General features: G+C 40.1%; 1 protein-coding gene across 3 annotated transcripts in view; it reads left to right on the top strand.

Annotated features, from left to right (window-relative positions):
* The first annotated feature begins 879 nt into the window (after window positions 1-879).
* HTR1E (5-hydroxytryptamine receptor 1E) overlaps window positions 880-22,360 on the top strand; it is an 89,016-nt gene continuing 67,535 nt past the window's right edge. For 2 of the 3 annotated variants that reach the window (XM_005552413.5, XM_005552414.5), the window contains exon 1: window positions 880-1,166. The gene's annotated coding sequence lies outside the window, so the exon portion shown is untranslated. Of the gene's footprint in view, window positions 1,229-22,360 lie in introns of all 3 variants that reach the window. The other variant, XM_045391210.3, reaches the window with a different exon arrangement.

Genomic DNA, 22,360 nt, shown 5'->3' with positions numbered 1-22,360 from the left:
CTGACCTTGCCGCAGCAGCACATCAAAAAGAACAGCCCTGGCACCCTAAGAAGAGCACAAAGCCCTCTGCCAACCTGAGATGGCACCCAGGTAGACTTCCCTAAAAAAAAAAAAAAAAAAAAAGGCGAGGCTGCTTCACCAGGTCTTTCAGCCCCAACCACTCCATCCTCCGTCTCCTTTTCTTCTCTGCTTTCCCCATCTCTCTTCCCCACTTCCACTTTGACCCACCCCAATTTTCGTCCACTTCTCCCTCACCCCTTCCTTGTAATCTCTCTCCTTGAGGCGTTCTGTGGATGTTGACTGTAATCTCCCCTGGAGGAAAGCTAAGAAATGCACCTCCAGAGGGTTTGCCTGTTGGAGCCCCGCAGAGAAGGCGTGCAAATCTGTCAACCGCTGTTCCTCTCCCTCCTCAACCCAGGTTCTCTGCAGAAGAGGGGAGTAGGGTCTGCCCCCTTGTTGCATCTATTTTCCCCTTCTCCGCCAGGGCTGTGGCCCGCAAGGGGCTCAGGAGGTGAGTCCCTTGCACACACCGGCAACCCCGCAGGCCCCGTTTATAACACGGACAGCCCTGCCCTCTAGTGTTTGCAACCGGGAGCCCTAAGGCGCCATCAGCTCCATAATATCTCTTTTACAACCTAAGCAAGACCTGGAGCACCTCGGAGCTGCGACCTCCAGTTCACAACACCACCTGCCTCACACCCGGGCTCATCTTTTCATCCCACCCCCACCCGACCCCCCTCTCTGTTCACGGTGTCCTGGGAGGCTGCGACCTGCGTAGATGATTTAGCAGACTGCCCCTGCCCCTGCTTCTGCTCCTCCTCCTCCTCCTCTTTCTTCCCCTCTCTCTCTCTCTCTGTCGCCTCCTCTTCCAGCCCAGGCGCCCAGACTCGGCGAAGCGCAGTGCCTGCCACCCGCGGTGCCTCGGGCTGCCCGGCGCGCCGCGCTCCCAGGTTCTGTCTCGCCGCACCCCGGCGGGCACTGGCGCGGGCAAGGACGCTGGCGGGGAGAACGCCCTGGGTTCAACGCATTCCTGAATCGAATGTTGAGAAAAGCAGTGCTTTGATCCAGCTCAGGAGAAAAAGGAGCGGGTTCCGAGTGAGACTTCTGGAGCCAGCGGGACGCCCCAGTTTGCCCAGTGCGGCACGGCTGCACGCACCATCCACAAGGTGAGGGGCGCACACCTTCCGGGACGACCTTGGCTTCCTCTTCTTACCCGCACCCACTCCAGGTACTCTAGATCTGGCTTGGGAATGTTTGCCAGCTTTGAGGCGCAAAGGCGGCGGGAGTTGGGATGCGGGGTGTCGGAGGGAGACTATGAGGGTCGCCCAGGCACCGTGCCTGCCCCCTGGATTATAGTACTGAGCGCATTTCTTGTTCAAACAATTCCTCAAATGTGTGAACCTGAGAATCAACATCGTGTGTAACTGTGGTTTGAGCATTTCATCCCGCTTCCTTGCAAAAGGATTAGAGGCAGTTTAAAGATTAAATAGGTATGGAACGGGTGCTGGGGGGTGCCGGGGAAAACTTGAGTAGAAATCACAGGGAGGTGGTGTGCTCCAGGGACCCCGGGAGGACGGTGTGATTTCAAAGCCAACTGATTAAAAAATCTTTGATTAGAAAGGACTGCAGGTTGCTCCAGCCCTCAGAAAATAACTATGTGCTCAGTCCTGATAAAATACTCAGGTGAGGAGGTAACGGGACAGGCTCATTTTTTTTTTTTTAATACAAAATAAATCTTGGAAGTAAGAGTTAAGATGAGAAGTTTGATCTTAAGCCATCTCCACCCAACACTGCAAGGTGAGAGGCTGGCCCCCTACCTAATGAAAATGAAAGGAAATTGAGTTTAAAGGGAAGTGATTCCAGCTCCTATCACAGGATCATAGTGGTTTTGCATCTATATGTATGTTTCTGCCTGTGCCCAGTTTTGGAAGAAAGGACCTTGTATTCAACCCAATGCTGCTTGTCCTTGAGTTAGAAGGATAAGGCAGAGGGTGACAGCATCCCAAGGTGCTTCTTCCTAACCTCTCTTATTGTCCTTCCTTGCCTCCTGTACCAAATCTCTTGGGAAGGGAGCAGCCCAGAAGGAAGTAATAGATCGTCAAATGGGTTAGGAGAGCAGTGTTTTTTCAAAAATAATTTAGGCTCATTTCATCATTCTTATGTTTTCCCTCAAAACTCTAAGCAGTACATCGTCCTAAGCTGAATTTAACATTGCTCCAGAATATATATTTACCATGGTTATACATTCAGACACAATATGCATAACCTTAAACAGCCAGCATGCACTTGTGAGTCAGGGGCTTCCCTTACTTAACCCTGTGCAAGAGAGGCAAAGCAGGCACCGGGGTCTGATTCCCTGTGCGGTCTCCTTCATGAGGAGCATATGTGCAATACCTTTGAAATACAGAGAAGATTGAGACAGCTTTTCTCTTTCTGGTACAGTTGTTTTCCTGCTGAATTCAATAAGATGACCCTGTCTTCAACAAATAAATGACTGGAGGCGTTTGAGGCCCATTTAACAAAAGCACAAAATATGCCTACCTCGGTTTTTTCTCCCTTCAGAGCTTTAGCCTCCAGCCCACGGAGTTGTGATGATGAAGCTCACCTCCCAGGTGGGACTCAGATCAGTTTCTGTATCATATTTAAAACAGAGTATGTTGCTCATTTCTAAAATTGCATAGCACCTCACCACTAACTATTTTGCTGCATAGAGGTGGGAGAAGTACTTCTGCCCAGGTATTTCATCACTATGAGAGCTATACAGAGAAACTCAATCAAATCCTGATTCACCATTGTTGATAGAACTTAATTATTGTGTCATCATCACCTGATATGGGCTGCAGAAGCTCCAAGGATTGCTATAGATCTCAACTGAGATTTCTAATGACGACTAGAAAGGAGCCTTTTAAAGTGTAGCCATGACTCTAGTCATTAGGTATATGGATGTTCAAATATTCCCTTAGGTGACTGTTTTTGCTTTCATAACAATTTCCAAGGATGAAAACAGCAGATTATTTTTATAATGAAGAGTATTCAAATTAACAATGTGTATCCACCAGCTAACAAATTTTAAATTCCACAGAAATCAACATCACAAACATAGTAAGCTCAAGTTTTCATTCTTTCCTCTTCTGCCATAATGACTTCATTCAAGGCATAGTCCCAGATCAAGTGCATGGAGAGGATGGCTCATGTCTCTCAACATTTGCCCAAGGGAATGGTGCCTTCCTTGCAACTCAGCATGATGTCACCTTTGTTAGCCATTCTGGTGTCTATACAAAGTATTTGCTCTCCATTTCTTGTTATTGATGCCTGGTCAGAAGCAATCATATAAATAAGTTTCCATTCTTTTGAGGAAGATAACAAAGTCAGAATTTCTCAGAAGTGGTACCAAAGAAGAGACAAAATCTAGGATACGTCTCTAGTTCAGGTAACACTGCAGTGCATTTCCATTTCCTGCTGGGTTATTATTGAAGAGGGAAGCAAGATATATCATTGGCAGCACATTGTTCCCACCTGGATCAAGCACCGCCCATTCCCCAGGTGGGCTCAATATGCTACCCCCACCACCTCCAAGATACCAAGGCTTCAAATGAAAAGTAGATCTCAGCCAGGCATGATGGCTCACACCTGTAATTCCAACACTTTGAGAGGCCAAGGCGGGAGGATCACATGAGCCCATGAGTTCAAGACCAGCCTGGGCAATATAATGAGCTCTCGTCTCTACAACACATTTTAAAATGAGCCAAGTATAGTGGTGTGCACCTGTAGTCCCAGCTACCTGGGAGGCTGAAGTGAGAGGATTGCTTGAGCCCAGAAAACCAAAGTTGCAGTGAGCCAAGTTCATGCCACTGCACTCCAGCCTAGGTGACAGAGCAAGACTATGTCTCAAAAAAAAAAAAAAAGAAAAGAAAAGAAAGAAAAAGAAAGTGGATCTCTTTGCAGAAAGCCTCAGGCCCTGAACTTTTCTGTCATCTTCTCATTACTCAAGTGTCTAATTCCCTACATCTCACTTTTACACACAGGTCATTTTTTTTTTTCATGTTTGTTTTATTGCCCACCTTGGAATTCTATTTCTACACTACTCTTTAAAAGTGAAAGATCAAATCTAATACTCCAATGTGGGAAAGCATTCCCTCTATTTTTACAAGCTTATTTACACAAAAAAATAAGCTTGAGACTGATCAAAGGCTGACTTTCTACCAAATAGGAACTTATTTTTTATGTCATAAATTATCAAGGCCATCTCAAGGCAGAGGTGAGTTTAGCATCTCATGCTTTATGCTCCTTTCTTCTCCACCTACCAGATTTTTATTATGTGTGAAATTATATGAACATAAACCCCAGGAAAACATTGAAGATGAGTGTTCCATCATAAGTGACGAGGGGATAGATGAACAGGGAAGAGAAATGGGGCAGCAGCACTTTAGAATGACTTATTTCTCTCTTGTTTTTTCCTCCCCGAATCATTTTCTAAAACCGGTATTGTGGCCCCTAAATTTGGGGCTTAGGTCAGTCAACTTATCAAAGTTCATCTTCCTGGCGAGGAAAGGACTTTCATCAAAATCCCAGCTACTTTTTATTCATTCTCACATTTTGTGGATTAAGAAACTGAGAACCAGAATTTATAGAGATCATTCAATCAATTGTCATATTCCTGGATCACAACAAATTGATAAAATTCTTGAGAACCCTCTTTCTAATACAGATTGACTGTAATTTTGTCTTTCTTTTTTAGTTCTCTTATTTTCTCTTATTTCTCTTATCCACTGTGGATTATCTGGTTTACTGCAGTCCTTACCCAAATAGATGTCAGTGTTTTTGTCCCGTTGTTGTATTGCCCTAAAACACGTCAAATGAAAAGTACACATAGCCAACTGGACACTTTAATAGGTTTATTGTTAGCACTCCCTCATGTTGATCAATTCTCACCACATGCAGCTATAGGATTAGGAAGACAAAATCCTTTAGAAGAGGCTGTAAAACCTAATCCTGCATCTGGATCATTTTTAACTACAAGTTGTAAGAGGAATGAACATCTCTGGATTTCTAGTTATCAGTGCAGACCAGATGGAAGGCCTTTATGAAATCTGGTATGAGAAGGAAAGCATTTTATAGCAAGAAGAAAATATCTTGAGAATTAGCGACCAGCAGCAGCAGCTAGCTATTCTAAAACTCTCAGATCCTCCTAATGACCCCATCTACCTAAAGTGCCCAAATAAAGTAAAACCAGACCCCATGAAACATCTTTCCTCAGATGCAGCTGTTCTTTATTGCTTTATCAGATAACGAGCATGTGGTGATATTTCCAAGAGATTTGGGAAGGATCTGACACAAACATTAAAGTATAGGTTTTTTTAGGATAGCCTACCCAAGAAAGTTAAATTTGTGTCAAGATTCACATTCTTGGGAATTGAAGACAAGCCAGAGTGTCTTTTTGAAGTAAACACCAAATAGATAGTGAGATTGACAGAGAATAACTCCCAAAAAGTGACTTTAGCTACAATATCCTAATAATGTTCAGAGTCATGAGTTCATTCACCTGCACTTGTAGGGAAGCGAAAAGGAAGCAGGAGGTAACATATGCTGAGTGTCGGCTATGTTTCAGGAACTATGCTAGGAGCTGCACGTATGTTCTTTTGTTTAATGCTTACAAAAGCACTTCAATGTAAGTATTATTGGCCTCACCATTCAATCATTTATTTAAAAATTATATATATCCTCCATCTACCTAGCCTGCTGTGCTTTTACAGAAGTGCAAAAAACTCAGAGTGGCAGTGAACACACATGGGGGAAAAACAAGAGAGAAAGTTTGAGAAGTGTGTGTGAGTCATGGAGAGGAGCCTATCAAATTCCTCTTTACCTTCAGAGGAATCATTTAACAATGTTGGTGTTTTGTTTTATTTGAGACAGAGTCTCTCTGTGTTGCCCAGGCTGGAGTGCGGTGGCACAATCATGGCTCACTGCATCCTCAAGCCGGCAGGCTCAAAGGATCCTCTCACCTGTCTTCCAAGTAGCTAGGACTACAGGCACAGGCCACCATGCCTGGCTAATTTTTTTTTTTTTTTTTTTTTTTTTTTTTTTTTTTTGTAGAGATGGGGTCTCCTTATGTTGCTGAGGCTGGTCTCAAACTCCTGGGCTCAAACAATCCTCCTGCCTCGGACTCCCAAAGTATTGGGATTATGAGCATGAGCCACTGCACACGGCCCATTGTAGAATTTTTAAAGGTATTTGCGAAGAATAATACACATACAGAAAAGCGTACACATCGTAAGTGTTAAACTCAGTGACTTTTCTCAAAGTAGGCATACCTACGTAACTACCCACTGCCAAGATAAGAAATAGAACATCACCACTATACAAATTCCTTTCCTATTCCCACCCAGTCACGACTTCATCCTCCTCCTTAAACGGAACCTATCTGACTTCCAAGATCACAAATCATTGTAACTCTCATATACATGTAGATCATATGGAATGCTCTCGTCATTTGATTCAATGTTGTATTCATGAGATTCATTCATGTGGATGGTAATACCAGAGGCTTGTTTATTTTTTGTTGTTATATAATGTTATATTATATAAATATGTCACAATTTAATTACACATTCCACCACTGATGTACATTTGGGTTGTTTCTAGGTTTTCGCTATAATGAATAACACATTATAGTATCTCAAGCTATTAGCTAAGACGATTAGTTTTGTGTTAGGGAGAGTTCACTCTGGCTGTAACATGGAGTTGAAGGGAGTGGGCCTGGTAGAGGCAAAGGCTACAATGAGAGCCCGAACCGAGGCAGTAACCGTAGACATGGAGAGAGAGAAACGGAAACCAGATGAATTTCGGCTATAGGAGAAGAAGGAAATGATAATGTGTTGAGATTCAATGGATGTGAGGAGTGAAGGGGAGGATAGAATGCAGAACAACTCCTAAATTTCTAAACCTGTAGATAATGTTTCCTTTCGCCATGACTGAGAACACAGGAGAGTGAAAAAGAACGTATGTACTGAATCTCAGAAAGGCTAAAAGGACTGCCCAAGGTGACTCCAAACCTGTGCTTCTGCACAGATTATTTTCTCACTATGTCTTTTCTCACATAGTTCTCACTATGCCCCTTCCTCCTACAACAGCCCCCATCCCCACCTGCAAATGGTAATGGGTAGCCACCTAAAAAGGAATATGACTACTTCATATTTCCCGAACGGGTGAGCTATGAATCATTTGCTTTTCCCCTCAATTTTGTCTCCCTTTAGCAGCACAATTACAAAAACGAAGGAGATGTTGATCAGTTAAAACTTTGTTTTACCTTTTAGACTACAAGATAGAATTCAGGAGAAATGAATGGATACAAAGGAAGCGGAATTTGTGGAGGGTAGTCTTTGGCTGGCTGGTTCAAGAGGACACATCCAGTTAACAAAATGTTCAGAGAGTCGGTCCCCACCCTTCATGGCAGAACTTTCTAACCATATCTGAAAATACAAGTAGATTGTCCATACGGTGTGTTCTTTACATCATTAGAAGTAATTAGGCACAGCCTAGGCAGCAGAGTGAGACTTCGTCTCAAAAAAAAAAAAAGAGTGATTAGGCAATGTCTTTGGGGGCATATGTCAGGTTGGGTTCTCCAAGAAAAAGGCTCTGAGATGGGGTTTAGTATGCAGGATGTTTATTAGGAAATGCCTTTGGGAACCACGCTGAAGGAATAAAAGAAGGACGCAGGATTGGGTTGTGCTACAAAATGGGCCCAACAACATTCATAGCTGACTCCATGGTGAGCAACTCTGAGCTAAAAAGATCCATGAGAGTTGTCCCAAGATGAGCCAAAATAGGTCTTCCTTTCTCCCATAGTCACTGAGTGTGGTCTTCTCCCGGAAATGCATGCTCTTGGGGGAGGCAGCTTTCTCCAGCTGAGGACATTCCTGAAGGGGCTGACAGTCGAAGACTGTTCTGACAGCAAGACCAACAGCTGGGGCTACAATGAGAGGCAGAAATCTTGATGAACATATATGACCCCTTGATGAACAACTTCTCTTAAGAGGGTAGAAAAGGTATACTGATAACTTTCTTGAGTGGGAACTTTATAGATGATCCTAAAGAAACTGCGTTTTGCGGGGGTTGTGTGTGTGCATGTGTGTGCATGATGGTATCGTATTTAATGCTTGAAATAAACTTCACTATAGCTTTTTCATGGTTGGACCTGCATGACAACTGAAATACAACAAAAAACTGCTCATGAAAAACCTCCCTTTACTATCTCTGCCTGTTCAACTCAGTGATTGTATCCTGCAAACAAATTTTATGCTGTGCACTTTTCAAAAAGGGGCTAACTGAAGAACCTTTCCCAGGCAGAGCAGACTCTGCCAGGGAAGATTCCTTCTCTCATATCAGACACAGCAGCCCTTATGCCTCTGACTTCATGATTCATTCTGTCTTTGCTTTCGATGCTGGGACTGCTGCCCCTGGCTTTCACACACCTATATTCAGTGAATTCCTACCAAGAGCCACTCCACAAAATTTTTATGACCTAGAAGGGGCAGAATTACAGTCTGTTTTCTGCCTCCATCCCAGCTCTATTCCTGGATATGATTGACTTTCTCCTTTACTTTGACCTCCTTTAGGAAATAGTTTTGGTATCTGCAAAAACATCGTTATTAAAGAAACATGGGGTTGTTAAAGCATGCCATGGGCTATTTGACCTTTGTTGTGTTAATTTTCTGTTACATCCTTATTCCAGTTCTCCAGTTCACTTCTCTTATTTGTAATTTAATGCTCTCCCTCACTTTGTTCTTATCATGACCCAAAATAAATTATTTGCCCAGTCTGCACCTCAGTTGTTGCATCTCTAAAATGGAAATAGCAACCCCTGCCTTCAATACCAGTTGGAAGGAGTAAAGAAAGAGTGATGCTGCATAGGCTGGGAAGAAATAATAGGTGTTATTACAATTAATATCTTTATTATTATTCCCATGAGATGAGTTGTATAAATAATCCTGGCCTTAATCTAGGTGAAGTGTGTGGTGCTGGCCTTATAGAAAATAAAGACAGATAAGTACAGGCTGAGTTTCACTGCAGTGAACCCTGTCGACAAGATTTGTTCTCTTTTAATTCCCAAACTTTGCCTCAGATCAGGTACAGCCTCAAGACCTAGCGCATGCCCTTGAGTGCTATCTTCTCCAACCATAAATCCCCAAACTCTGAATCCACTGACACATTATTTCTTTATGCATGCAGGAAAAGAGACCAGTCCCTGTCTGTCACTTTGGAGTTCCATTTGCAGTTGCTCTGCACCCAGAGAGTCACATGAATTCTGTATGTTCTATAATGATGCTTCTCAAACCTTAGTGTGCAGAAGAATCACATGGAAAGCATGTTAAACCTCAGACTCCTGGCCCCCACCTGTAAAGCTTCTAGTCAGTAGTGTGGGGTAAAGCCCAGAATGTGCATTTTTAACAACCTTCCAGGTGATGCTGATGCTGCTAATCTGTAGACCACACTTTGGGTAGCGTCGATCTACAGGGTTCTGCATGATGTACAAAAAAATGTGTCTATTATAACCACATAAACAAAAGCCACATAACAGAACTTACTCTCAAAGAGCTAGCCCTGATTATAGACATGTCATCTTTAAGCAGGAAAATATGTTGCAAATATTTTATTACCAGAATTTTCTTTATGGGGAACTCAAATTGTCTTTAAAAATGAGTAAGAATATCACATCGATGAACCAAGGGTCAGCTGAAAATTTACCAAAAGTTTATAAAGTTCAACATATATCCATAGTTTCTTTAAAATTCTTAGAAAACTAGGAATAGAAAGGAACAATTTTTCACAATGAGGATGTCCTTCTCAAACAATTGTCAACATGCTATTAGTAAAACACCGTAGAGATACAAGAGGGATGCCTGCTATTCCCATCATTATTTGGCACTTATCTAAATGTATAACCAATATGTAGGGAGGAAGGAGGGAGGGAGGGAGGGAGGAAGGAAGGAAGGAAGAAAGAAAGGAAGGAAGGAAGGAAGGAAGGAAGGAAGGAAGGAAGGAAGGAAGGAAGGGAGGAAGAAGTATTTATAAATATTGGTCAGGGAAAAGCTTTAATTACAGATTACATAATTAGCTACTAGGAAAACTCAAGGGGATAAATAAAAATGCCATTAGAAAGAATGAGAGAACTCAATAAGGTGGCTAGCTACAACCGCTTGCCTGGTTAGCAACAACATAATCATAGGGATTTATATTATGCTTGTACACTGTTGGGCAGAAAACATACCCGAGAGGTATAAAAGATGCTGTTAGCATCCAAGAAAAATGGGAAAGGAAAGCCCACCTCATCTGAGGAAGATGGAGGAAGAAGAACCTACAGAAAAGGACTCCACATTCCAAACTCATCCCTCTGGATTCAATAATATTTATCCTACATGATTTCTGACAGTGTCGTTTGTCATTGTAATTATTTCCTGTAAGTAGACAAGAATTGTATACTTACTCAAGTACCTTACATTTTAAACTTTATTACATAGTGCTAATTTTAATGTTGAACTCTGCCCTAGTCAAGGAAGTATTTGTCACCTAACACAAGAATTTGATATAGAGTAATCCATAAACACTATCCTACCATATAGTTCATTACAATTTAACATTCAAGGAAAGAAGCATGATTTCCTCTTTTATTATGCTTTCATTTGAGCTGTTTTAACTTTCTTATTCTTTCCTTCTGAGCCTAATTCAGTTCCTTACGCAGATGCTCTAAAAATCAAGCATTAAATATGTAACTTAATTTATAATTAGCAAATAAATCATTTACAAGATACATTCATATTGGCAAGCATATTTTATTTCACAGATTGTAAACTGGTAAAACAAGGTAATCTCCTCACCCTCTCTGCAATACAGTAAGCCTGTTTCTAAGACTACCCGAGGTTTTACTTTATGTCCTAGCCATTGGAGAACCAGACTGTACTGACCCCAGGGTTTGGTGACTTACATATAAATGAAGCATCTTACCAAGAAGGGATGAAAAATGACTTTAGAGGAGGCAAAACTCTCAAAGCTCACAAGACTTGATTAGTTTCAGCGTGGTGACAGAGGCAATGCTCTTGTGATGCAGATGGAATAATTTCTCCAGCACAAAAGATGTCCAGCCAGGTCCCACTGGCTTTGAGATAATCTCTCACATTGTGTTAAGTGTACTGAGTGCTCTTTCTCAGACTTACGTACCATTAGCATGCATTTAATTAACAATGATTACATATTATTATCATTACCACATATTCCTGTTATATTAAAATACATGAAATTTGTAGCTATGTTTTGCCTGTTTAGTAAAATAAGTCTGAATCTAAGGGTGAGAGGGTCTACACACAGCCGAGAGGATGGGGTATTAACCCAGGCCTGTGTGAAGATATTTGCATCTCATGGAATGCTCTCCAGAGAACAAATTGACCTGCCCTGTGGATATCAGCTAACCTCTCACCAGCTTCCTCAGGTCTTGCTGACTGTACAGTGAGTGCCACGGTGCTGGCGTGGCAGTGAAACACAGGACCTGGGGTCAGAAGGCCGGGGTTAATACCCCATTCTCTTGGCTGTATGAGCTGCATGGTCTGTCATCATTACAATGGGGACAATCATACATGCCCTGTCTACCTCAGCCTCCTTTCACGGAAGTTTCTCAAAACAAAGTATGTATTGTGATTCATTGTCACCTGTGATGTCAAACTGCACCCTGTGTTATACTCCTAGGGGGTAACACAGCATGGGGCTCAAGCCCAAGCTCCGGAGTCCAGAAAGCCAGGTTCATATCCCAGCTCTGCCATCCATTAACTGCTTTCACATCTCTACACCTCAGTTTCCTCATCTGTTAGGGCTCACATAACAGTACCATGTCATAGGGCTATTATGAGGATTAAATATGTGTTATCTATGTGTTATCATTATCTATTGCTAAATAATAAATTACCCCCAAACCTAATGGCGTAAAGCAACAGATTTTTATTATCTCCATTATCATAGTTCTATGGGTTGGGAATCTGGGTATGGCTTAGCTAGGTCCTCTGGCTCAGGTCTTTCACTCACAAGCTGCCAAGTTTCAACCGAGACTGCAGACATCTCAAGGCTCAACTGGGGAAAGATATGCTTCCAAGCTCACTCATGTGGCTGTTGACAAGCCTAAGGTCCCAGCTGGCTGCTGGCTGTAGACATTCTTTTGCTACCACATGGACCTCTCTATAGGGCTACTAGCAAAACAGAGTGCTTCTTGCAGATGTTGCAGCTTACTCTCCTTGGAGCAAGGGCTAAGATTGAAAGACGGCAAAATGGAAGCCACGGTCTTTCTGTAACCTGATATCAGAAGTGATATCCCATGACTTCTGCTGTGTTCCTCATTAGAGACAAGACACTAGTTCCAGCCTAATTCAAGGGGAAGGGATTACACAGTGGGAGGAATACCTAGAAGAACCAAATCATTGAGAGCTGCCTGAGATACTGCCTGCCACAATATGATAACACATGAGAAGCTGTTTGATAAAGACTCAATTCAGTGTCACCTCATAGTTTTATCTCATAGTCATGTTCTCAGACTGAAATCAGATAATCTATGTCAAAGAATTTGTCAAATATAAAGCTCTACACAATATCAACATTTTATTAGTTTTATTAATGCTGAGAATCCAGTTCCACTTTATAGGTGGTGATATAAGAACAGCAAATCAATGATTAAGAGATGCGAATTCTACACATTGCTCTGTGTGTGACCTTGGAAAAGCCATTTATTTGTTTCATACCTTAGTTCTCTCATAAAAGTGATGATAATAACAGACTTACCAGGATAAAATAAGATAATAGACAGCCATGCAGCAGCACATTGACAATATTTTGGTCACCCACAAACCACATATATGACGGTGGTCCCAGATTATAATGGAGCTGAAAAATTCCTACAGCCTAGTGACATCATCGCTATTGCAATGTTGTTGTAGCACAATGTATCCCTCATGTGTTTGTGATGAGGCTGGTGTAAACAAACCTGTGCTGCCAGTTGTATAAAAGCATAGCACATACAATTATGTATAGTACACAATACTTGCTAATGATAATAAACAACTATGTTACTGGTTTATATATTTACTGTACTATACTTTTTATCATTATTTTGGGGTGTGTTCCTACTTAATAAAAAAAAAAAGTAAAAAGAAGTTTAACTGTAAAACAGTCTCAGGCAGGTGGTTCAGAAGGTATCCCAGTAAACAGCGTTGTTATTACAGGAGATGACTGCTCCATGCATGTTATTGCCCCTGAAGGACCTTCCAATGGGACAGGATGTATAAATAGATACAGTGATACTGATAATCCTGCGCCTGTGTAGGCTGAGGCTAATGTGTCTGTATCTTAGTTTTGTTTGTTTGTTTGTTTGTTTGTTTGAGATGGAGTCTCAGTCGCCCAGGCTGGAGTGCAGTTACGCAATCTCGGCTCATTGCAACCTCCGCCTCCCAGGTTCAAGCGATTCTCTTGCCTCAGCTTCCTAGCAGCTGGAATTACAGGCACTCGCCACCATGCCCAGCTAATTTTTTGAATTTTTAGTAGAGACAGGATTTCACAATGTTGGCCATGCTGGTCTCGAACCCCTGACCTCAAATGATTCGCCTGCCTTAGCCGCCCAAAGTGTTGGGATTACAGGCGTGAGCATCTTAGTTTTTAACAAAAAAGTTTGAAAAGGAAAGAAAAAATTTAAAGTTTTAAAAATGGAAAAAAGTTTTTAAAATAAGCTTATAAATAATGAGAATACTTTTGTATAGCTATACAATGTGTTTTAAGCTAAGTATTATTACAAAAAGAGTCAAAAAGGCTTTTTTAATTTAAAATTTTTGTGGGTTTTTTTTTTTTTTTTTTTTTTGAGATGGCATTTCGTTCTTGCCTCCCAGACTGGAGCGCAGTGGTGTGGTGATCCCAGTTCACTGCAACCTCTGCCTCCCCAGTTTCAAGCAATTCTCCTGCCTCAGCTTCCCAAGTAACTGGGATTACAGGCATGTGCCACCACGCCCAGCTAAATTTTGTATTTTCAGTAGAGATGGGGATTCACCATGTTGGCCAGGTTGGTCTCAAACTCCTGACCTCAGGTGGTTTACCTGCTTTGGCCCCCCAAAGTGCTGGGATTACAGGCATGAGCTACCACACCCGGCCTAATTAAAAAGTTTATAAAGTTAAAAAGTTATAGTAAGCTAAGGTTAACCTATTATTGGAGAAAGACAAAATATTTTTTACAAATTTGGTGTAGCTTAAGTGTACAGTGTTTTTAAAGTCTACAGTAGTGTACACTAATGTACTAGGCCTGCATATTCGCTCAACACTGACTCACTGACTCATCCAGAGCAGCTTCCAATCCTGCAGACTCCATTCATGATAAGTTCCCTATACAAGTGTCCCATTTTTTATCTTTATACCATATTTTTACTCTACCTTTCTATGTTTAGATATGTTTAGATACACAAATATCATTGTGTTACACTTGCCTACAGTATTCAATACAGTAACATGCTGTCTGGCTTCGTAGCCTAGAAGCAATAGACTATGCCACATAGCCTAGGTGTGCAGTAGGCTACACCATCTAGGTTTGTGAAAGTACACATTCTGATATTCACACAATGATGAAATGGCCTAACAATGCATTTCTCAGAATGTATGATGCATGGTTATATATAAAATTATGCTGAAATCTAAAAAAATGAGATGATGGTAATAATGACAATGATGAAGATGATTATATGTTTCAACTTCTACTCCATGGTCCTTTGAGGACAACTGAAGTAACTAGACATGATTTTCATCAGTTATGTTTTAAGTATATGTATCAAATCCAGCTACTCCAAGTTTTACAATGACTTTATATGGTTTAATCTTATCTTGCTGGACACATTAGATATGCTCCCCTGAAAGGTGGTTTGCAAACAGAATTTTTAGAAACTGAACCGTAATTAAAATGAGAGGCCAGGCACAGTGGCTCACCCTTGTAATCCCAGCACTTTGGGAAGCCAAGGCAGGCGGATCACCTGAGGTCAGGAGTTTGAGACCAGCCTGACCAACATGGAGAAACCCTGTCCCTACTAAAAATACAAAATTAGCCGGGCATGGTGGCACATGCCTGTAATCCCAGCTACTCAGGAGGCTGAGGCAGGAGAATCGCTTGAACCCAGGAGGCGGAGGTTGTGATGAGCCGAGATGGCGCCATTGCACTCCAGCCTGGGCAACAAAAGCGAAACTCCATCTCAAAAAAAAAAAAAAAAAAAAAAAATGCACAGAGAAGGTTTCTATGTATCTAGTGGAATTTTACAATGCTTGTCTCATCTTGTGATATCATTAATATTTTTGTAATATAAATAATTATCCTTATCTTATTATTTTAATTTTCTGGCATTATAGCAAGTGCCCTTGAATTGGGCACACCTGTATAAATATTTATAGTTACTTAAGAACTCACTAAACAACCTTTTGAAGTAGGCAAATAAAGCCAGCTCTTGGTTATCTCAAAGAGTTCTTTTTGTTTGATTCTTGTGTTATCTACATTTCTTCTTTCACTGTAAATTGGCATAAATTTGGCAGATGCAAAACAAGTGAAGTTCAAACTCCTCCATTCACCACTTTAAGGGATTTTTTTTTCTGCTTATAAGTATATTACATGTTCATTGTAGAAAATTTGGAAATGCAGAAAGGTATAAAAAATGTAGTTAAAGTTATTCTTATTGCCACCACTAAGAGGTAGCCACTATTGATACTTTGATGAATTTCTGCCTTACTGCTTTCCCTCTCTATAGGAAGAAAAGAGTGGTTTCTTTTTCAATTAAATCAGGAGTATATTATATACTTTTCTTGTATTCTGCTTTTCTTAATTAACATTATTTTTAAATGGTATTTCCATTTATTGATTCAACAACATAAATTAGTAAATATTGACTATATCCAAAGTGGAATTTGGATGAACTGTAAGAAATATAGTTAATAATTGAATTCAGATTTTTTAAATCGATTCCAACAATTGTGAAGTCGTTTTTTTTTTTTTTCCTTTTTTTTTAAAATTTTACTTTAAGTTTGGTGATACATGTGCAGAACATGCAGGTTTGTTACACAGGTGTACATGTGCCATGGTGGTTTGCTGCACCTATCAACCTGTCATCTAGGTTTTAAGCATGCGTTAGGTATTTGTCCTAATGCTCTCCCTCCCCTTACCCTTTACCCCGCAACAGGCCCCAGTGTGTGATGTTCCCCTCCCTGTGTCCATGTGTTCTCATTGTTCAACTCCCACTTATGAGTGAGAACTGGTGGTGTTTGGTTTTCTGTTCCTGTGTTAGTTTGCTGAGAATGATGGCTTCCAGCTTCATCCATGTCCCTGCAAAGGACATGAACTCATTCTTTTTTACAGCTGCAAACATTATCTATTTAATAAGTTTCACATATAATTAAGTATTATTTGAAAACATCATTTCTAATAAGTATATAATATTCTGTTGTATGGATATACTATATCTTATTTAACCAGTCATTACTATTGGACTTTTAGGTGGTTGCCAGTTTTTAATACTAGAAAATTATAGCATGTAAAGAAAATTTTTACATAAGTCTTTGTCATTCATTATTCTAGTTATCTTAGTACAAGTAGCAAAGGAGTCCTTGAAGTCACTAGGGGGAAATGAGGTTTGGTAATCCAAGTATAAATATACACACCACAGTCTTCTCTTCCCTCTTCCCTACCACTTCCTCTCACCTCCCACTGGCAGAAATTTGCAGACTTTTAGTGCTGGAAATTGCTGAAGTAACAATCTAATTGGGGTGGCCATCTGTTGTTTTTGGCCCATATGGTTCAGGTCACACTGAATGCACCCTTGGCTCCAAGAGTGACAGGGGACCCAGGCCCATCCAAACATCTTGTTCTCCAGGGCACTGTGATTGGTTCAGGGATGGGCCATGGTCCAAGCAGACCAATTGGAATCAATGAGGCTCAGTTGAGAGGTGTTCAGGTGCCATCATCTCCATTGGATTTGGAGATTTAAGGATACATGCCAGGAATTGCAGGGACCCAACATAAGGGGAGTGCCTCCTGAGGATAAAACTTTACACGGAGGAAGAGCCAAGAGATGGAGAAAGATTCTTGACTTATTATTTAAGTTTCTGGATCCACCTGTGCCTGATCTACCCTTGACACTGAAGTTTCATGAGCAAGTAAAGTCTCCTTCTTACTTACGCCAATTTAAGAAGATGTCTGTCATTTGTCTTTTAAAAGGTCATTAATAATCCAGAGATTTTTACCCTCTCAATTGATGAAAATGAGTTGTAGTTCAGACAGATTCTGGAGCTGAATCCTAGTTCCATCACTTGACAGTGTAACGAGGGAAGGTTACATGACCTTGCCCCAGTCAGCTTCCCTATCTATAAAATGAAAATAATGCTAACACTTATCACCTCAGAGGGGGTTTGCAGGGTTAAGTAAGTTCATATGTGAAAAAGTGCTTAGAACAGTACCTGGCATATTTTAATTACTACATTTTAATTACTACGTAAGTGTGACCCTGCTGCTGCTGTTGTTATTTTGAAGGCGGAAAGAAAACACAGGAGAGTAAATGACCTATTTCACTCATGCAGAGATTTAGCAGCCAAGCTAAAATTCAAACTTAGGTCTTCTCTTTTCTCTTCTTGTTGTTCTTTCTCAAGAGCTAAGTGTATCATCATCTTTATGATATATTTGAGCATTAAGCTTTCAGAAGTTTCTGTCCACATATTTGAACATTTCTGTCAAAAGTTTTTGAGGTAGACCAGGAGACCAGAAAATAAGTTTAAGTTACTGGCAATAACCAGATGCTACTGTAGGATTATAGGTTATCATAACTTGTAACTAAAAATTATGAGTTTTATTATAATAAGTTTAATTAAATGTATCTAATTTTAATTAACATTAAAATACATTTTATTACTATAATTTCTACTTTAACAAGTAACTGTACCTTTCACAGTGTTTTATTTAGTACCTTTCACAGTGTTGTTTTTTTAATATACCTTCCTATTAAACCAGTTGCTCTTTGCAGAATGCTTGAATCATTTGGCTCTTGGTTAGTAGGCTCCCGTTACCTAACCAAGCACTGAGTGAATGTACTTACTGGGGAGGCAGCTGGTCTCTCCCAAATGTAAATCAGATTTCATCATGTCTGGCTTGGAGAGAACGTGGCATATGGCAAATGAAGACACAGCTGCTTAGTGAAATTTTCCATCACAAATTAGTCTAATACCCAAATACAGAGTGAATAAAACATTTTCTAAATAAGAATATTATGCTCAAATTCATAATCATTGTTAAATATTAAGAGTCAGGTTATTCCCTTGACTTATATAAAATTTCACTATTCTGCTTGAAAAAGTACATGTTATCTTATATTTAATGTCATACTATTCAAATCCAGGCTGCCTTTCAACTTCTATTATTTAAAAATATTTTCAGATATCTGCATTGCCTGTTATTAAAATGCAAACTATTCTTTGAGTAGATAACCTTTCTGTAAGGCCTTACAAGGTTCTGATAGAGATGAAGTGCACAGAAGGAATGACAGTGTGGTGGGAAGGTCCATGGCCTTAGGGGAATGGGTGGGAGCCTAAGCTTTGGAGCAGTTACGTTGGAATTCAGACAAAGCCCTGCCACTTCTAGGCTGCAAAGGCATTGAACAAAGTACTTAACTACCCTCTGCCTCAGTTCCCTTATCTGTGATAAGAATAATATCGTGTAATGATAATACAAACATCATAGGATTGTCAGAATCGAAATGAGAAAATGTATGCAATATTCTTAGCATAGTACCTGCCATGTAATAGGCACTCAAAAATAATAAGACCTGCTTCATCACTGGCTCTAAAGTTTTGTCAAGTTGGTTTCATAACCCTAAAAAGGCTATCAAATCTTCCTGGGCCTCAGTTTTGTCATTAGGTGAGTAAATTGGACCAAATTATATAAAAAGTGCCTTTGGGGGGTTAAAATGCTATTACAATGCCCATACACATTGGGGTAAACCAAAAATCTATAACAGGGGCAAACTTGGGATGATTTTTTTCAAATCTGGTTTTCTACATTGAAATTGAGCTGCATCCATTCTCCAAAAGTGATCATCTTTAATAATAAAGCAAGGTTTGTCTATTTATAACTTTTTATCGATCCAGTGCTCAGATTTTTCAGCACCATTTGGGGAGGACTGTTCAATGGCTCATTGCAGAAAACCTTCTTTGTCATGATGACTTTGATAACATTATTGACATTCTTTCAGATTCCAGAGTGAGTCTTTGTCATGATCAAAGGGCTCATGATGCTGATAACATAGACAAAAGTAACCAGTTCAAGAATTAACTTGGTTAATGAGGATCACTAATACAGATAATTTCTTCCTAATTGTTTTGGCGGGATGCATTATTTGGTTGAGTGTATTATCTTGTTTACACTGATCAAGCTAGCGTGAAACTCTTCTTACCAGCCCTTAACTATGTCCTTTACCAACACGACTTTGAAATATTTGTTTTCTTTTCATGAAGAGCTTTTAAATTTTTTGCCTGGATTCCAAAGTAAGAAATCAGTTTAAATGGCGTAACTTTCAAACTAGACTTCTGAAAAACTTTATGCATCACCATTAAATCTGAATTGATATTTTTCTTTAAAAGGTGCAACTTTTCTATTTCCTATGTAAATAACTGTGACTCTGTTGATTTATAAACTCCAAGAACAATTACCGCTGGGGAAAAAGACAGGATAAAGGAGCGTTTGTTAAGCAGATATAATATTTTGAACTGATGATAATGTTTCCCTTACAAAACATGCTTGTATTAACTGATATTTATACTCATTTTTGAAAACTGAATTACAGATTTATGAAAGATATATTCAAAACTTAATTCACTGAAAGAAAAAAATAGATATCTCTATTGAAATATCCCCTAAGAAGTAGAAAAATATTTTTGTTCAGGTAATATAAATAGAATAATGCAAATAAGAATGTCACCTGAATTTTAAGTAACACACAGTATATTTGGACCCCAGATTGGCAATTGGCAACAGTACCAGAAAATAAACTAGAAATTAGATGCAGCCAGGCCTTGGCAAATATCTTTTTATACTGTTATTAAGAAACTCATAATAACTGCTTTCTCATTAATGTGAACTTTCCTTAGTTGACACTCTCTTCATTACAAGTAGAAGATGCCTACTTTAAATTATCCTTAATCATGAAGGGAATTTATTAGAAGATGTCAGGATATTTGGTGAAACTCAAGAGCTAGAGTTAGCTACTAGGAAATTATCAGGGATCTAGAACCTTATTTTTCTCTTCCCTTTTCTCTTTCCAAGACTGGCTTTCAATATTTCTACACACATGTGACTAAATGTGGGTGTCCCATAGCTCCTTAGTTTCAATTTCAGGATTCAGACAACTCACAGAGAAAACCAACGAGCATCTCTCATTCACAGCTCAAATTCCTAGAAATAAAGGGAGTTTGGCCCCGCTATAGTTAGCTTTCTATCCCTAGCCCATCAACAGTGGTGCAAACATAGGTGCTGGGAATCTAGTCTTAGCACAAGTGGAACAGTATGCAGAAAAAGGGGGATCTGGGTTGTACAGACACCCCAAAAAAGTTGTCCTTTCTTCCTTTTGGCTTACACATACACACACACACACACACACACACACACACACACACACACCCCTACCATTCTTCCCATTTATTAAAAGGTCTCCCTGCCATATATGACTTAACCATCTTACACTGAACTACACTCTCATTCAGCCTCTTCCTAAAGGGGATAATCCAATCCATCATATCTAGCAACTGAATCCTAAAATGTCATCAATAGGCCCCTCTTCACAAAATGAACAATCCCCAGAATAGTCCATTTTTTTCTGTAGATTAGGCTTCATTTTGTTCAGAAAAATAGTTTTCTCTTTTTATTCTGCAACATAATGATTAAATGGTAAAATTAGAAAGTTATCAATAGAACCACAAACATTCCCACTCAAAAAATGATTACAAGAAGCAAAAATCTTCACAGCAACATCATACATTGGGTTACCAGACCAGAGAATATGTTGCATCCTGCAGGACAAGGATTGCGAGAAAGGTAAAGAGTAGGATAAATAGGTTTTATGGGCTTCCATTATTGTTGGGGTGGGTTCCTTCCTAAATCAAGTGCTTCACTACAATGTAAAGAAAATAAAGTTAACTTCTCTGCATGCTGGCTTGACTGACTCAGCCAACCAGTTTCATATTCTTTATGTAGCTATGTTAACTGTAGCTCTCTCTACTGATACAATTTCTCTCTTAGTCAAGATCCTTTTGGTTGTGAGTAAAAATATACACAGATACAAAACCACAGACTTTAAGTTAGCTTAAGGAAAAAATATGTTGGCAGGAGTTTACTGAAAGGGTTCCATTAATTCATAACAAATGACCCTGAAACTTAATGGCATAAAACTGCACTCTTTACTTAAGTCAATTTTGGAGATTAGCTGGGTAGTTTTTCTCCTGTGGTCCAGCTCAGGTGGTCTCTGCTGAGACTGTTCATGCCTCTGCCTGAGCTGACAGGTCAGTTACAAGCCAGATGATCTGGTGTGTTCTCACATTTCTAAGGGTCGGCAGGCTGTCAGCTAATGCAAAGGAAGCAGTGGTGGGTAGGGACTAGGCCATGTGGTTCTCGACATTCAGGATGCTATACTAGGCATCTTCACAGGGTTCCTAAAAGTACAATGAAGAAAGCAGCAAAGTCCTTGAGACTCCGACTGAAAACTCACATGATTCCATTTCTGTCACATTCTATTAGTGAAAATAATTCATAAGGTCAGCCCAGACTCAACGAACAGAAAACAGATTGTATTAGTCCGTTCTCACATTGCTATAAAGAGCTACTTCAGACTGGGTAATTTATAAAGAAAAGATTGCTTGATTTACTCACAGTTCCATAGTCTGTACAGAAAGCTTGGCTGGGGAGTCCTCAGGAAACTTACAATTATGGCAGAGGCAAAGGGGAAATAGGCACGTCTTACACGGCTGGAGAAAAAGGCAGAAAGTGAAGGGGGAGGTGCTGCACACTTAAACAACAAGATCTCATGAGAACTCACTCACTACCATGAGAACAACAGAGAGAAATCCACCCCCATGATTCAATTACCTCCAACCAAGCCCCTCCTCCAGCATTGGGGATTACAATTCAACATGAGATCTGGGTGGGGACACAAATACAAACCATATCATAGATTCATCTCTTGATGGCAGGAGCTGTAGTAGGGACATTTTTGCAGTCCACAACAAGGGATATTTCAAAGAAGTCAAAGATAATTTGTATAGCCAGACACCACAA

The sequence above is a fragment of the Macaca fascicularis genome, chromosome 4 (genome assembly GCF_037993035.2).
Source record: "Macaca fascicularis isolate 582-1 chromosome 4, T2T-MFA8v1.1".
In the NCBI taxonomy this organism is placed as follows: Eukaryota; Metazoa; Chordata; class Mammalia; order Primates; family Cercopithecidae; genus Macaca; species Macaca fascicularis.
Note: the sequence above shows the minus strand (reverse complement) of the source record. Positions and strands in the feature narration are given on the sequence as shown.